Raw genomic sequence first — 13098 nt, 5'->3', positions numbered from 1 at the left:
TCCTTTTTTTTCTCTTTGATTTTTCTTCCAATGCGCATAGGGCCCTTTTGGGCTGTCCCACCAGCCCACTAAGGGCTGGTGCGCCACCCTCAAGGCCTATGGGCTTCCCCGGGGTGGGTTCCCCCCGGTGAACTCCCGGAACCCATTCGTCATTCCCGGTAACTCCGAAAACCTTCCGGTAATCAAATGAGGTCATCCTATATAACAATCTTCGTTTCCGGACCATTCCGGAAACCCTCGTGACGTCCGTGATCTCATCCGGGACTCCGAACAACATTCGGTAACCAACCATATAACTCAAATACGCATAAAACAACGTCGAACCTTAAGTGTGCAGATCCTGCGGGTTCGAGAACTATGTAGACATGACCCGAGAGACTCCTCGGTCAATATCCAATAGCGGGACCTGGATGCCCATATTGGATCCTACATATTCTACGAAGATCTTATCGTTTGAACATCAGTGCCAAGGATTCATATAATCCCGTATGTCATTCCCTTTGTCCTTTGGTATGTTACTTGCCCGAGATTCGATCGTCAGTATCCGCATACCTATTTCAATCTCGTTTACCGATAAGTCTCTTTACTCGTTTCGCAATACAAGATCCCGTAACTTACACTAAGTCACACTGCTTGCAAGGCTTGTGTGTGATGTTGTATTACCGAGTGGGCCCCGAGATAACTCTCCGTCACATGGAGTGACAAATCCCAGTCTTGATCCATACTAACTCAACGAACACCTTCAGAGATACCTGTAGAGCATCTTTATAGTCACCCAGTTACGTTGCGACGTTTGATACACACAAAGTATTCCTCCGGTGTTAGTGAGTTATATGATCTCATGGTCATAGGAACAAATACTTGACACGCAGAAAGCAGTAGCAACAAAATGACACGATCAACATGCTACGTCTATTAGTTTGGGTCTAGTCCATCACGTGATTCTCCTAATGACGTGATCCAGTTATCAAGCAACAACACCTTGTTCATAATCAGAAGACACTGACTATCTTTGATCAACTGGCTAGCCAACTAGAGGCTTGCTAGGGACAGTGTTTTGTCTATGTATCCACACATGTAAATGAGTCTTCATTCAATACAATTATAGCATGGATAATAAACGATTATCTTGATACAGGAATTATAATAATAACTATATTTATTATTGCCTCTAGGGCATAATTCCAACAATACCAACATGACTCAAGCGGCAGTGCCACAAGTAAGTGGTACTATCATCATTACCTCGTATCTTTTGGCACCAATATCATGAACATGTGTAACACTACGATCGAGATTCAATAAACCATTGAAGGTGATTATTCAAGAAAATAGAGTAACCATTATTCTCTTTAAATGAATAATCTTATTGCAATAAACACGATCCAATCATGTTCATGCTTAACGCAAGCACCAAATAACAATTATTTAGGTTTAACACCAATCCCGATGGTAGAGGGAGCGTGCGACGTTTGATCATATCAACCTTGGAAACACTTCCAACACGTATCGTCACCTTGCCTTTAGCTAGTCTCCGTTTATGCCGTAGCTTTCATTTCATGTTACTAATCACTTAGCAACCGAACCGGTATCCAATACCCTCATGCTACTAGGAGTACTAGTAAAGTACACATCAACATCATGTATATCAAATATACTTCTTTCGACTTTTGCCAGCCTTCTTAACTACCAAGTATCTAGAGTTGCTCCGCCTCAGTGACTATTCCCCTCATTACAGAAGCACTTAGTCTCAGGTTTGGGTTTAATCTTGGGTCTCTTCATTAGTGCAGCAACTGTTTTGCCGTTTCACGAAGTATCCCTTCTAGCCCTTGCCTTTCTTGAAACTTAGTGGTTTTACAAACCATCAACTATTGATGCTCCTTCTGGATTTCTACTTTCGGAGTGTCAAACATCGCGAATCGCTCAAGGATCATTGTATCTATCCTTGATATGTTATAGTTCATCACGAAGCTCTCATAGCTTGGTGGCAGTGACTTTGGAGAACCATCACTATCTCATCTGGAAGATTAACTCCCACTTGATTCAAGTGATTGTCGTACTCAGACAATCTGAGCACACGCTCAACGATTGAGTTTTTCTCCTTTACTTTGTGGACAAAGAATCTTGTCGGAGGTCTCGTACCTCTCAACAAGAGCACGAGCATGAAATCACAATTTCATCTCTTTAGAACATCACTTATGTTCCGTGACGTTTCAAAACGTCTTCGGTGCCTTGCTTCTAAGCCATTAAGTATTTTGCACTGAACTATCGTGTAGTCATCAGAAACGTGTATGTCGGATGTTCACAGCATCCACAGACGACGCTCGAGGTGCAGCACACCGAGTGGTGCATTAAGGACATAAGACTTCTACGCAGCAATGAGGACAATCCTCTTCAAAGTTTGCTACTATCAACTTTCAACTAAATTTTCTCTAGGAACATATAAAAACAGTAGAGCTATAGCGCAAGTACATCATAATTCGCAAAGACCATTAGACTATGTTCATGACAATTAGTTCAATTAATCATATTACTTAAGAACTCCCACTCAAAAAGTACGTCTCTCTAGTCATTTGAGTGGTACATGATCCAAATCCACTATCTCAAGTCCGATCATCACGTGAGTCGAGAATAGTTTCAGTGGTAAGCATCTCTATGCTAATCATATCAACTATACGATTCATGCTCGACCTTTCGGTCTCATGTGTTCCGAGGCCATGTCTGCACATGCTAGGCTCGTCAAGCTTAACCCGAGTGTTCTGCGTGTGCAACTGTTTGGCACCCGTTGTATGTGAATGTTGAGTCTATCACACCCGATCATCACGTGGTGTCTCGAAACGAAGAACTGTCGCAACGGTGCACAGTCGGGGAGAACACAATTTCGTCTTGAAATTTTAGTGAGAGATCACCTCATAATGCTACCGTCATTCTAAGCAAGATAAGGTGCATAAAGGATTAACATCACATGCAATTCATAAGTGACATGATATGGCCTTCATCATGCGCTTCTTGATCTCCATCACCAAAGCACCGACACGATCTTCTTGTTACCGGCGTCACACCATGATCTCCATCATCATGATCTCCATCAACGTGTCGCCATCGGGGTTGTCGTGCTACTCATGCTATTACTACTAAAGCTACGTCCTAGCAATATAGTAAACGCATCTGCAAGCACAAACGTTAGTTTAAAGACAACCCTATGGCTCCTGCCGGTTGCCGTACCATCGACGTGCAAGTCGATATTAACTATTACAACATGATCATCTCATACATCCAATATATCACATCACATCGTAGGCCATATCACATCACAAGCATACCCTGCAAAAACAAGTTAGACGTCCTCTAATTTTGTTGTTGCATGTCTTACGTGGTGACCATGGGTATCTAGTAGGATCGCATCTTACTTACGTAAACACCACAACAGAGATATATGAATTGCTATTTAACCTCATCCAAGGACCTCCTCGGTCAATTCCGATTCAACTAAAGTTGGAGAAACCGACACTTGCCAGTTATATTTGAGCAACAGAGTTCCTCGTAGCGATGAAACCAGTCTCTCGTAAGCGTACGAGTAATGTCGGTCCGAGCCGCTTCGATCCAACAATACCGCGGAATCAAGAAAAGACTAAGGAGGGCAGCAAAACGCACATCACCGCCCACAAAAGCTTTTGTGTTCTACTCGATAAGACATCTACGCATGAACCTAGCTCATGATGCCACTGTTGGGGAACGTTGCATGGGAAACAAAAAATTTCCTACGCGCACGAAGACCTATCATGGTGATGTCCTACGAGAGGGGATGTGTGATCTACGTACCCTTGTACACCGTACAGCAGAAGCGTTAGTGAACGCGGTTGATGTAGTGGAACGTCCTCACGTCCCTCGATCCGCCCCGCGAACCGTCCCGCGATCAGTCCCACGATCTAGTGTCGAACGGACGGCACCTCCGCGTTCAGCACACGTACAGCTCGACGATCTTGATCCAGCAAGAGAGACGGAGAGGTAGAAGAGTTCTCTGGCAGCATGACGGCGCTCCGGAGGTTGGTGATGATCTTGTCTCAGCAGGGCTCCGCCCAAGCTCCGTAGAAACGCGATCTAGAGTAAAAACCGTGGAGGTATGTGGTCGGGCTGCCGTGGAAAAGTCGTCTCAAATCAGCCCTAAAACCTCCGTATATATAGGGGGAAGAGGGGGGGCCTTGCCTTGGGGCTCAAGGAGCCCCAAGGGGGTCGGCCGAGCCAAGGGGGGAAGGTCTCCCCCCCCAAACCGAGTCCAACTTGGTTTGGTGGGTGGAGTCCTTCTTCCCTTTCCCACCTCCTCCTTTTTTTTCTTTTCTCTTTGATTTTCTTCCTATGGCGCATAGGGCCTTCTTGGGCTGTCCCACCAGCCCACTAAGGGCTGGTGCGCCACCCCCAAGGCCTATGGGCTTCCCCGGGGTGGGTTGCCCCCGGTGAACTCCCGGAACCCATTCGTCATTCCCGATACATTCCCGGTAACTCCGAAAACCTTCCGGTAATCAAATGAGGTCATCCTATATATCAATCTTCGTTTCCGGACCATTTCGGAAACCCTCGTGACGTCCGTGATCTCATCTGGGACTCCGAACAACATTCGGTAACCAACCATATAACTCAAATACGCATAAAACAACGTCGAACCTTAAGTGTGCAGACCCTGCGGGTTCGAGAACTATGTAGACATGACCCGAGAGACTCCTCGGTCAATATCCAATAGCGGGACCTAGATGCCCATATTGGATCCTACATATTCTACGAAGATCTTATCTTTTGAACCTCAGTGCCAAGGATTCATATAATCCCGTATGTCATTCCCTTTGTCCTTCGGTATGTTACTTGCCCGAGATTCGATCGTTAGTATCCGCATACCTATTTCAATCTCGTTTACCGGCAAGTCTCTTTACTCGTTCCGTAATACAAGATCCCGCAGCTTACACTAAGTCACATTGCTTGCAAGGCTTGTGTGTGATGTTGTATTACCGAGTGGGCCCCGAGATACCTCTCCGTCACACGGAGTGACAAATCCCAGTATCGATCCATACTAACTCAACTAACACCTTCGGAGATACCTGTAGAGCATCTTTATAGTCACCCAGTTACGTTGCGACGTTTGATACACACAAAGCATTCCTCCGGTGTTAGTGAGTTATATGATCTCATGGTCATAGGAACAAATACCTGACACGCAGAAAACAGTAGCAACAAAATGACACGATCAACATGCTATGTCTATTAGTTTGGGTCTAGTTCATCACATGATTCTCCTAATGATGTGATCCCGTTATCAAGTAACAACACTTGCCTATGGCCAGGAAACCTTGGCCATCTTTGATCAACGAGCTAGTCAACTAGAGGCTTACTAGGGACAGTGTTTTGTCTATGTATCCACACAAGTATTGTGTTTCCAATCAATACAATTATAGCATGGATAATAAACGATTATCATGAACAAAGAAATATAATAATAACTAATTTATTATTGCCTCTAGGGCATATTTCCAACACATATGAGATGTTCCAAGAGCTTAAGCTAGTTTTTCAAGCTCATGCCCGTTCGAGAGATATGAAGTATCCGACAAGTTCTTTAGCTGTAAGATGGAGGAGAACAATTCTGACAGTGAGCACATACTCAAAATGTCTGGGTTACACGGTCGTCTGACTTCACTTGGAGTCGAACTTCCGGATGATGCTATAATTGACAGAATCCTCCAGTCTCTCCCACCAAGCTACAAAGGTTTTGTGCTGAACTACAACATGCAAGGGATGGAGAAGACCATTCCCGAGTTGTACTCGATGCTCAAATCTGCAGAAGTAGAAATCAAGAAAGAGCATCAAGTGTTGATGGTCAATAAGACCACTAGTTTCAAGAAGGGCAAGGGTAAGAAGAACTTCAAGAAAGACGACAAAGTCGTTGCCGCGCCCGGTAAGCCAGATGCCGGGAAGAAGAAAAAGAATGGCCCAAGCCTGAGACTGAGTGCTTCTATTGCAAGGGAAAAGGTCCCTGGAAGTGGAACTGCCCCAAATACTTAGCGGACAAGAAGGCCGGCAACGTTAAAGGTATATGTGATATACATGTTATTGATGTGTACCTTACCTGCGCTCGTAGTAGCTCCTGGGTATTTGATATCAGTGTTGTTGCTCACATTTGCAACTCAAAGCAGGAACTGCGGAGTAAGCGGAGACTGGCCAAGGACGAGGTGACGATGCGCGTCGGGAATGGCTCCAAGGTCGATGTGATCGTCGTCGGCACGCTACCTCTAGATATAACATCGGGATTAGTTTTAAACCTTAATAATTGTTATTTAGTACCAGCTTTGAGCATGAATATTGTATCAGGGTCTTGCTTTATGCGAGACGGCTACTCATTTAAGTTAGAGAATAATGGTTGTTCTATTTATACGAGTGATATGTTTTATGGTCATGCTCCGCTGGTGAATGGTTTATTCTTGATGAATCTCGATCGTGATGTTACGCATATTCATAGTGTGAGTACCAAAAGATGTAAAGTTGATAATGATAGTCCCACGTACTTGTGGCACTGCCGCCTTGGTCATATCGGCGTTAAGCGCATGAAGAAGCTCCATACTGATGGACTACTAGAGTCTCTTGACTTTGAATCATTTGACACATGCGAACCGTGCCTCATGGGCAAGATGACTAAGACTCCATTCTCAGGAATACTGGAGAGAGCAACCGACTTATTTGAAATAATACATACTGATGTGTGTGGTCCAATGAACGTTGAAGCTCGCGGTGGCTATCGTTATGTTCTCACTCTCACCGATGATTTGAGTAGGTATGGGTATATCTACTTGATGAAGCACAAATCTCAGACGTTTGAAAAGTTCAAGGAATTTCAGAGTGAGGTCGAGAATCAACGTGACAGAAAAATTAAGTGTCTACGATCTGATCGTGGAGGAGAATATTTGAGTCACGAATTTGGCACACACCTAAGGAAGTGTGGAATCGTTTCACAACTGACGCCGCCTGCACACCGCAACGCAACGGAGTGTCTGAACGTCGTAATCGCACTTTATTAGATATGGTACGATCTATGATGTCTCTTACCGACTTACCGCTATCATTTTGGGGATACGCATTAGAAACTGCAGCATTCACTTTAAATAGGGCACCGTCTAAATCCGTTGAGACGACACCGTATGAACTATGGTTTGGCAAGAAACCTAAGTTGTCGTTTCTTAAAGTTTGGGCTGCGATGCTTATGTGAAGAAACTTCAACCAGAAAAGCTCGAACCCAAAGCGGAGAAATGCGTATTCATAGGATACCCTAAGGAAACTATTGGGTATACCTTCTATCTTAGATCCGAAGGTAAAACCTTTGTTGCCAAGAACGGATCCTTTCTAGAGAAAGAGTTTCTCTCGAAAGAAGTAAGTAGGAGGAAGGTAGAACTTGATGATGTAATTACACCCCCTCTCGAACAGGATAGTAGCGCAGCGCGGGAAGTTGTTCCTGTGGCGCCTACACCAACTGAAGAGGAAGTTAATGATAATGATCATGAAGCTTCGGATCAAGTTACTACTGAACCTCGAAGGTCCACAAGGGTACGCTCCGCACGAGAGTGGTACGGCAACCCTGTAATGGAAATTATGTTGTTAGACAACGGTGAACCTTCTAACTATGAAGAAGTGATGGCGGGCCCGGATTCCAACAAATGGCTTGAAGCTATGAAATCCAAGATAGGATCCATGTATGAGAACAAAGTATGGACTTTGGTGGACTTTCCCGATGACCGGCGAGCCATAGAAAATAAATGGATCTTCAAGAAGAAGACTGATGCAAACGATAATGTAACCGTTTATAAAGCTCGACTTGTCGCAAAGGGTTTTCGACAAATTCAAGGGATTGACTACGAAGAGACTTTCTCTCCTGTAGCGAAGCTGAAATCAGTCTGAATCATGTTAGCAATTGCCGCCTTTTATGATTATGAAATTTGGCAAATGGACGTCAAAACAACGTTCCTTAACGGGAACCTTAAGGAAGAGTTGTATATGATGCAACCAGAAGGTTTTGTCGACCCTAAGGGTGCTAACAAAGTGTGCAAGCTCCAGCGCTCCATCTATGGGTTGGTGCAAGCATCTCGGAGTTGGAACATTCGCTTTAATGAGGTGATTAAAGCGTTTGGGTTCATGCAGGTTTACGGAGAAGCCTGTCTGTACAAGAAAGTGAGTGGGAGCTCTGTAGCTTTCCTCATACTGTATGTGGATGACATATTATTGATGGGGAATAATACATAAATGTTGGAGAGCATAAAGGCCTACTTGAACAAGAGTTTTTCAATGAAGGACCTTGGAGAAGTTGCATACATATTAGGCATCAAGATCTATAGAGATAGATCGAGACGCCTCATAGGTCTTTCACAAAGTACATACCTTGACAAGATATTGAAGAAGTTCAATATGGAAAACTCAAAGAAAGGGTTCTTGCCAGTTTTGCAAGGTATGAGATTGAGTAAGACTCAGTCGCCGACCACGGCAGCAGATAGAGAGAAGATGAGTTATGTCCCCTACGCTTCAGCCGTAGGCTCTCTAATGTATGTCATGTTGTGTACCAGACATGATATAAACCTTGTCATAAGTTTGGTAGGGAGGTACCAAAGTGATCCCGGTATGGAACACTGGACAGCGGTCAAGAATATCCTTCAGTACCTGAAAAGGACTAAGGAAATGTTTCTAGTTTATGGAGGTGACGAAGAGCTCGTCGTAAAGGGTTACATTGACGCTAGCTTCGACACAGACCCGGATGACTCTAAGTCACAGACCGGATACGTATATGTTTTGAATGGTGGGGCAGTGAGCTGGTGGAGCAGCAAGCAAGAAGTCGTGGCAGCATCTACATGTGAAGCGGAGTACATAGCTGCTTCAGAAGCGGCTCATGAAGGAATTTGGATGAAGGAGCTCATCACCGACCTTGGAGTGGTTCCAAGCGCGTCGGGTCCAATGACACTCTTCTGTGATAACACTGGGCCATTGCCATAGCCAAGGAGCCCAGGTTTCACCGAAAGACGAAGCACATCAAACGCCGCTACAACTCCATCCAGGACCATGTCCAGAGTGGAGTAATAGAGATTTTTGAAGTACACACGAATTTGAATGTCGCAGACCCGTTGACTAAACCTCTTCCACGAGCAAAACATGATCAACACCATAATGCTATGGGTGTTCGATACATCACAATGTAACTAGATTATTGACTCTAGTGCAAGTGGGAGACTGTTGGAAATATGCCCTAGAGGCAATAATAAAATGGTTATTATCATATTTCCTTGTTCATGATAATCGTCTATTGTTCATGCTATAATTGTATTAACATGAAACAGTAATACATGTGTGAATAAATAGATCAGAATGTGTCCCTAGCAAGCCTCTAGTTGGCTAGCTTGTTAGTCAATGGATGATCATGGTTTCCTGGTCATGGGCATTAGATGTCATTGATAACGGGATCACATCATTGGGAGAATGATGTGATGGACAAGACCCAATCCTAAGCGTAGCACTAGATCATATTGTTCGTATGCTAAAGCTTTTCCAATGTCAAGTATCTTTTCCTTCGACCGTGAGATTGTGCAACTCCCGGATACCGTAGGAGTACTTTGGGTGTATCAAACGTCACAACGTAACTGGGTGACTATAAAGGTGCACTACGAGTATCTCCGAAAGTGTGTGTTGGGTTGGTACGAATCGAGATCGGGATTTTTCACTCCGTGTGACGGAGAGGTATCTCTGGGCCCACTCGGTAGAACATCATCATGAGCTCAATGTGACTAAGGAGTTAGTCACACGATGACCTGCTACGGAACGAGTAAAGAGACTTACAGGTAACGAGATTGAACAAGGTATAGGTATACCGACGATCGAATCTCGGGCAAGTTCTATACCGACAGACAAAGGGAATTGTATACGGGATTGATTGAATCCTTGACATCGTGGTTCATCCGATGAGATCATCGTGGAGCAAGTGGGAGCCACCATGGGTATCCAGACCCCGCTGATGGTTATTGGTCGGAGAGGTGTCTCGGTCATGTCTACCTGTCTCCCGAACCCGTAGGGTCTACACACTTAAGGTTCGATGGCGCTAGGGTTATAGGGAATTGTTATAGGAGGTTATCGAAAGTTGTTCGGAGTCCCGGATGAGATCCCGGATGTCATGAGGAGCTCCGGAATGGTCCGGAGGTAAAGATTGATTTATAGGACGGATGGTTTCGGACACCAGAAGTGTTTCGGGCGTCACCGGTAACGTACCGGGACCACCGGGACCACCGGAGGTGGCCCCAGGGGTCCACCGGATGGGGGAAACGACTCCGGGAGGCTAGATGGGCCAAGTGCGGGAGGGAACCAGCCCCTAGGTGGGCTGGTGCGCTCCCCCACTCAGCCCATGGCGCAAGAAGAAGGGAGAGAGGGGGGAACCCTAGCGCAGGTGGGCCTAAGGCCCACCAGAAGGGTGCGCCACCCCTCCTCCCCCCTTGGCCGCCGCACCTCCCCCCATCTAGGGCTATCGCCCCTCCCAGGAGAGGGAAACCCTCAAGGGAGCGCAGCCCCTCCCTCCCCCCTATATATAGTGGGCACTTTTGGGCTTTTGGAGACACATTTTCCCCTCTCCCTCGGCGCAACCCTGCTCTTCTTTCTCCTCCTCTTTGCCGGTGCTTAGCGAAGCCCTGCCGGGAGACCTTGTCTCTCCATCGACACCACGCCGTCGTGCTGCTGGAGATCTTCCCCAACCTCTCCCTCCTCCTTGCTGGATCAAGGTGCGGGAGACGTCACCGGGCTGCACGTGTGTTGAACACGGAGGTGCTGTGGTTCAGCACTAGATCGGAATCACACCGTGATCTGAATCGCCGGGAGTACGAGTCCATCAACCGCGTTCTAGCAACGCTTCCGCTTAGCGATCTTCAAAGGTATGAAGATGCACTCACCCCTCTCTCGTTGTTGGTCTCTCCATAGGAAGACCTGATTATGCGTAGGATTTTTTTTGAATTTATGCTACGTTACCGAACAATGATGGTGCTTCAAATATGAGAGGGGAATTCAATGGTTTACAAAAAATAACTAGAGATGAAGTTCCATATGCATTTTATGTTCATTGCTTTGCTCACCAGTTAAAGTTGGTGGTTGTCACCGTTACTCAATGTAGTCCTACTATTGTTGATTTCTTCGATTATATTCCCTTAATAGTGGCTCAAGTGTGTTAACCTTGCAAAAAGAAAAAGAAATCATTACTTGCCAAACATCAAGACGAATTGTTAGATTTGATGGAGAATGGAAATATCAGCCAGAACCGAGTTGCATCAAGAATCTATCATAACAAGACCAGGAGATACTCGTTGGGGCTCACATCTTAGAATATTGCTTTGTATATTCACAATGTGTAATTATTTGGTGGATGTGCTAGGAATTGTCGTGGTTGATGCTCAGGAACACACGTGTCAAGGTGGAGCTTCGTATACTCAAAATTCAATATTTCTCAAAAATTCCAAAAAACCACCAGTAAATACTACATGTTTCCAATAGTATTTTGTAATTTTTTGAGAACATTTGGCTAAATGTAATAGGAGACAATGGCTATTTAGCTAAGCAGATTAAATAATTGGTTCAAAAGTTAATACTTAAAAAATCAGAAAAAGCCGAGTAAATACTACATGTTCCCGGTAGTATTATGAGAAAGTTTGAGCAAATTTGGCCAAATGGTGTCGGTGAATACTCACAACATATGCCATGGGTAGGCTAAAGTCGGTGAGAACCGAAGGGACAAAGGTGGGCGCTGGGAACGAGGTTGGTACACGCATGGGACGCACGATGTACCCAGGTTCAGGGCTCTCCATAGAGATAATACCCCTAATTCTGCCGGAGTGTTTGATGTATAGGAACAGAGTACAATGTCGCTCCTGGAGCTGTGTTGGGAGGAGGAAGAGGGGAGCAACTGGCTCGTCTCTACCTCTCTCTTTATGGTTGGTGAATGTGTTGTGTTGAATCACTAGAGAAAGATCGACCCCCCTGCATGGAGGGCGACCGGGGGGTTTTATAGATGAACCCGTCGGCCTACAATATGGATAAAGGGTACAAGTGTGGGACCCGGCTGGCAGCTTCGCCGGCTGGCCAGGGGCCCACAAGGGTCTTGTCTTGTCGATGGGGGGCCCGCCGGCTACATGGTCTCGGTTGCCTGTGGGACCCGCCGGCTGGCCTATGAGGCTCTCACGTAAGGTTGATGCTGAGCACGCGCTGTACGTCAAGCGTCACCCCGCGAGATTCTTCATGGGCAGGTAGTACGACCGCCTCCACTGTTCCCCACGCCGAGTGCAGTAATGGAGTGGGAGTGTGACGGTCCGACACTATGCTAGGTGATGGATCAGAGCCGGGGTAGGTCAGCGGCGTAGCCGCCGACGCTCGTACCTGCGGGGCGCCCTGATCCAGTACCTTTGTTGACGCATAACTACCTTTAATCATGAGGTCTCTTCCTGACCTACGATCTGATGTGACTTGTGATCCTCGACCGGCTAGCCTGCTTGGCCAGTCGGCTTGAGTGTGGCCGCCTCCTCCCCAGTCCGGCTGGCGGGACCAGGCCGGCTCTAAAGGGGAGGCCGCCTGGATTCTAGCCGGCAGGGGTTGCCTGACCGGCCAGAAAGGTGGCCGCCTCGTCCTCTAGCCGGCAGGTGATGCCTAGCCGGCGAGAAGACTTGGGCCTTGGGAATCTTCATACGTCCATGTCCGTTGGGCCGGAAATGAAGGAATAGGCTTGATGAGCCTACCCCGGGGTTATCCCCCCGACAAATGGACTAGGAGATAGTGGCTACTCTGCTTGCAGGCGGAGCGATTTCACGAGAGAAACTTGAAATCGGAGCAATCATCATCACCAAAGCTCCTGTCATCGTGTAAAGAGTAATCTGCATCAACATCTTCACCAACATCATCTCATCTTCAAACCCTAGTTTATATCTTGTGTTCAATCTTTATATCAAACCTCATATCGGTACCTCGAGGTGCTAATAGTGTTGATACATGTTATAATTGATGCTAGTAGCTTTACTTTATGGAATATTATGTGTTTAGATTGTTAATTACATA

The sequence above is a fragment of the Hordeum vulgare genome, chromosome 7H (genome assembly GCF_904849725.1).
Source record: "Hordeum vulgare subsp. vulgare chromosome 7H, MorexV3_pseudomolecules_assembly, whole genome shotgun sequence".
Taxonomy (NCBI): Eukaryota; Viridiplantae; Streptophyta; class Magnoliopsida; order Poales; family Poaceae; genus Hordeum; species Hordeum vulgare.
This window is presented reverse-complemented; position numbering follows the sequence as displayed.